The sequence below is a fragment of the Euphorbia lathyris genome, chromosome 3, assembly GCF_963576675.1.
Source record: "Euphorbia lathyris chromosome 3, ddEupLath1.1, whole genome shotgun sequence".
Taxonomy (NCBI): Eukaryota; Viridiplantae; Streptophyta; class Magnoliopsida; order Malpighiales; family Euphorbiaceae; genus Euphorbia; species Euphorbia lathyris.
The window spans coordinates 50,444,271-50,448,981 of record NC_088912.1 but is presented as its reverse complement, the minus strand read 5'-3'; the positions used below and the strand labels follow the sequence as shown (position 1 = coordinate 50,448,981).

Sequence of the window (4,711 nt, the reverse complement as noted above, 5' to 3'; positions counted from 1 at the left end):
ATGAACCGAGTTCCTCAAGACATTGTTCGATTGAAGTTGTTCCTTTTCTTATTGACAGGACAAGCTCTGGAGTGGCTAAGGTCATTAGAGCCCGGTTCTATCACCACATGGGTAGGTTTTGAGAAGGAGTCACTACAACAAATCATCACTTGTGCCACGAATCATGCCACAGGAATTCAAAATTCGTGGCGTATTTTCATTTAGCCACGGGAAAAATAGATCCCACTGCAAACTTAGGATCTCCTTATATATTTATGCCACAGATAATTTTATGTCGTGGCAAACATACACTTATGCCACGAATTTTGCCATAGTAATTTTTTTCCCCGTGGCTAAATCTATTTATACCATGAGAAAAATCACTATGAAATTCTATTATTATTTATTAAAGTAATTTTTTTCTTAAATTTTATTAAAATTCCACCCATTAATTTTAATCCTCGAAAAATTCGCTCGTTAGTTATTTTTACATTAGCTAATATATGTTCCCTCCAAAAATTTGAATTTGCCCCCAAAAATTCAGACCAAAATTTTAACATTACAAACATTCTCAATCCCATCAATTAAACTAAAATGAATAACAACCCTTAATCTCATCGTTTCATTAAACTCAAATACCCTTACTCATAAACCCATTACATTTCTCTCTTAGGAACCCTAACTTGCTGTGCCGATCGAGTTGAATGAAGCGAAGAACTGTTCGACCTCCTGACTTATTTACCGCTCCTTCCCTGGGATTCTTGTTCAATCAGTCAAGGTAGCCCCCTGTCAAGGCGGAAGCAGCGAGTTCGAGTAACTTCCGTCCGTCTGTCCGAGGCTGGTCACCAGCCATCGTCCGTGTGTTAGTCTCTCTCTCCACTAATTTATCTATAGTTTTGTAACTTCTCTCGTGATTTATGAGTTTGTGATTTTGTAACTTCTATTGTGATTTCTGAGTTTACGATTTCTGTTCGTCCATATTTATGCTATTCTTTTTCCGTTCTTGGTTAATTGGTTAGGGTTCCTTTAGAAGATGCGTCTGATGCATTGTGTTACTGATGGTTGTAATTTCTGTTGAATTGAATTTCAATTGAATTTCTGCGGATGAATTTCAATTACGTGATGATTAAATTTTGAAATGATGGAAAACCCTCTTTCTCACCCTGGACCTACTAATTAAATTTATAATGATGGAAACCCCTCTTTCTTGCCCTCTACCTGCTAATGTATTATATGATTAAATTAAATTAAATTCATTGTGCTATTGACCATTTTCTAATTTTGGGGTTGTTTGATACTTTAAACAGGACTATATTGAAGGATGGATGAAATTTACATATCCTGAAGATAAGATGAGCAATGGGGAATTTACATGCATAATAGAGTCTTTGGTTGAAAGGTAATGCAAAAGATGAAGATAATTGTTGATGTGTAATAGAGTAATTCAATTGCTATAGTGATATATTTTACATTTCCTAAATCATAAATGCATTGTAAATTCACCTACTTAAGCTTTTTTTTCTTTCTTAAGTTGTGTGTTTGATTTTTTTTAATTAACCTCTGTTATGCTATTTTTGATTTTGCAATACAAAAGAAACAGAGGAATGTTAGTATAAACAGAAGTAGCAAGGAACATTAAAAAGAGATGACAAGGGGAAATTAATGGCAAAGGTAATTAAATTTTGAAGGGAATGATAGATTTAGAGAAGGTTGTATGATGCAATAGATAAGAGAATTTATAGTATAGATATATGGGCATAATGCTTAGAATTTCTAATATTAATTCTTTGTGAACTTATTACTTTACATATATTTTAGAGCACCTTGCTAATCCTTATGTGAAGTCCTTTAATATTAATTTTTTGTGAACTTATTACTTTACATATATTTTAGAGCACCTTGCTAATCTATATATTTTAGAGCACATGACCATTTGGCGGGGGAGGCAGTAGATGATGGTCTGAAAACAACCTCAAGACCTGACATAAGAGTTGCCTTTGCTATATTAAGGGCTCTGCTGCTCTAGTGAGGCAAAAAGATATAAAATTGGTGTCTTAGTCTTTGGGCTTGCATGTAGTAAGCTTTTGGCTATTGAATTCAAATTGTAAACAAGCTTTTGGGACTAATGCCATTGTAGCGATGACCAATTTGTTGATGCATAAGTATGAAGCCTAACATTTATCTGCATGATTTGAGGATGGTTCAACTTCCAAGCTAGATAACTATTTGCTGCTTCATTTCAAGTCTTTGATTATTTGGTCATAAGGAAAATATGAGCTAGTTGTGTTAATTTGTTCTTATTTAGTGGTGTTATTATATTCATTGCAGAGAGGAGAGTTTTGCAGATGGCATTAATTGAAAATAAAGTACATGCTATTAGTGCTTTCAAATTATGGGTAGAAAATGGTTTAATTGCCGATTGAAATATTTTGTAGAGGTTGGCACTTCTCAGAATCTTGTCTCATCCAATAGCAGAGAACTTCAAACTAAAGCTGTGAAATTGAACATCTCACTTGTCTATTGGAGTACTGCAAGAAATTGAAAGAAGATGCAACTCAAAGGTATATATTTTCTCAGGCCTGGATTTCTTTATGCACTGATGATTTCTATATATAAGCTTCATTTTGTTTCGTTACATGCGAGGTTTTTCTTCCAACTTATATGAGCTTCATTTTGTTTGCTTGAACGAAGAATGCACTTAAATCACAAGACAACATGAACAAGTATTGGAAAATACACTAATGATTTCCTTTCAAGAAATCAAATCCTCTTATCTTAGCTTGGTTATGTAATGGTTCATCGGTTTTAGATTGCAGATGTTTGGTGACGTAGGGTGACAGTGACACTATATGTAATGTTGGTGGGAGCATACCCTTTTGAAGATCATGAAGATCCTAGAAACTTCTGCAAAACTATCGAGGTGAGTTTCTTCCAACTAACACTATAAATATTCTTCTCTCTTATGGTACCGAACTCAAATTCATACTTGAAACTGTTTTAGAGAATAATGAGTGTTTAGTACTCCATATCAAACTATGTACGGCTTTCTGCAGATTGCAAGCATCTCTTGTCTTGTATTTTCGTTGCTAACAGTGTTGCTTATGTTAAATCATGGTTGTTGTTTATTAATCATGAACACGATTGTTGTCGTATTTAGGTATGGTAATGCTCAGTAGGTTTTACTGCAATCTTTATAATGCAAAGGGATAAGGTACCAAAATAGGTTTATGGTTTTTGGGGAAGTTTCTATTTAGGCTTCGTGTACAAAATATAGGGCTTAACGTTTAAAAAATGTATCAATTTAGGCCTCGATAACAGATTGGACACGTCATTCTTATTATTCCGTTAAGTTCTGATTTCTCCCTCCACGTACAATTGACAGAACTTAACGGGGTAATATCAATGACGTGTCTTGTTCCGTTGTCGAGGCATAAATTGATACCTTTTTTAAACGTTAAGCTTATATTGGTGCTATTTTGTACGCGGAGCCTAAATTGATACTTCCCCAAAAACCATAGGTCTATTTTGGTACCTTATCCCTAATGCAAATGACTGACATTGTTGACACTGATTTTGCAAAACTCCTACTAATTATTCAACAAAACAGGGCACAAATTGATTTTAGTTGAATTAAAATATTTTGTTGCATTGTCATTCTTTTAACTCTATATAGCTTTAAGACTCTAAAATGCTTTATGCTACTCCTATATCTATATATTTAGTGCTATATTCCTATTTTCACATGCAATTTTTCTGATTATAACTTTTTTTCTCTTAATATATGATTGTTTAAGGCTTGCAGAAATCATCAAGGAGCTGATAGATGAGGTGTAATTTTGAAAAGCGGATTATATTCAATTCTACCTTTTTTGGCACTATTATTTGTATAAGTGGTACACTAACAAGGAATATAATCTTGGTGTATCTTAGCTGTAAACTTGGAGTTTTATTAATATATATATTGTAATTGGCAATTTTTTTTTGTGTTTCCAATAGTTTCTTTTATTGGAGGATAAAATGATTGATATTTATTTAATAATTATTTATTTTTCGTTAAGAATGGTTAAAATTTTAGACATTGTTTATTTTTTATTCTTTTAATGTAGCTCCTTTCAATCAAAAGTTCATATAATAATAATAGTATAATAATAATATTAATAATAATAATAAAAAAGTAAAAGCTAATTAAAAATAAATTACTAAAATTTGATCAAATTTGTCACGATTATACTCGTAGCTAAATAAGGAATCTAGCCACGAGTGTTTTAATTTTTTACCATGGTTATGCTCGTGGTTAAGTGGGATTGGTTGCCATGGGCCACTATATGTTGCTACGAGTATTTTACTCTTGCCACGATTTTATCCGTGGCAAAGGGATATAATTAGCCACATATTTTTCCGTGGCATAAAAACCAATTTATGCCACGACCTTTATTTTCCCGTGGCAACTACCTAGCCACGCTCACTTGTGCCACGGGAGTACCCACCTTGAATTTCCGTGGCTAAATATCATAGCCACGAAAATATTACACTTGGGCCACGATTCTAACCGTGGCACAAGTGATGATTTGTTGTAGTGAGTTCTTAACTTACTAGTTCCCACATTCTAAGACGATGATGTTAAGGAGTGAGATCACCTCATTCCACCAGCCCAAGCACGGGGCAGTCCACACATCTTGGACCCGATTCAGGAAGATGATCTGTGTGTGCCCACACCATGATATTCCTAAAC

At 33.8% G+C, this 4,711-nt stretch overlaps 1 long non-coding RNA gene across 2 annotated transcripts; it reads left to right on the top strand.

Annotated features, from left to right (window-relative positions):
• Window positions 1–592: 592 nt before the first annotated feature.
• Window positions 593–3,945, top strand: LOC136224098 (uncharacterized). Of its 2 annotated transcripts, XR_010686276.1 has the most exons (6): window positions 593–841; window positions 1,287–1,378; window positions 1,574–1,650; window positions 2,415–2,540; window positions 2,789–2,899; window positions 3,774–3,945. It is a non-coding gene; the product is annotated as an uncharacterized lncRNA (long non-coding RNA). The 2 variants fall into 2 exon arrangements; XR_010686275.1 differs by lacking the exon at window positions 1,574–1,650.
• The last annotated feature ends 766 nt before the right edge of the window (window positions 3,946–4,711 follow it).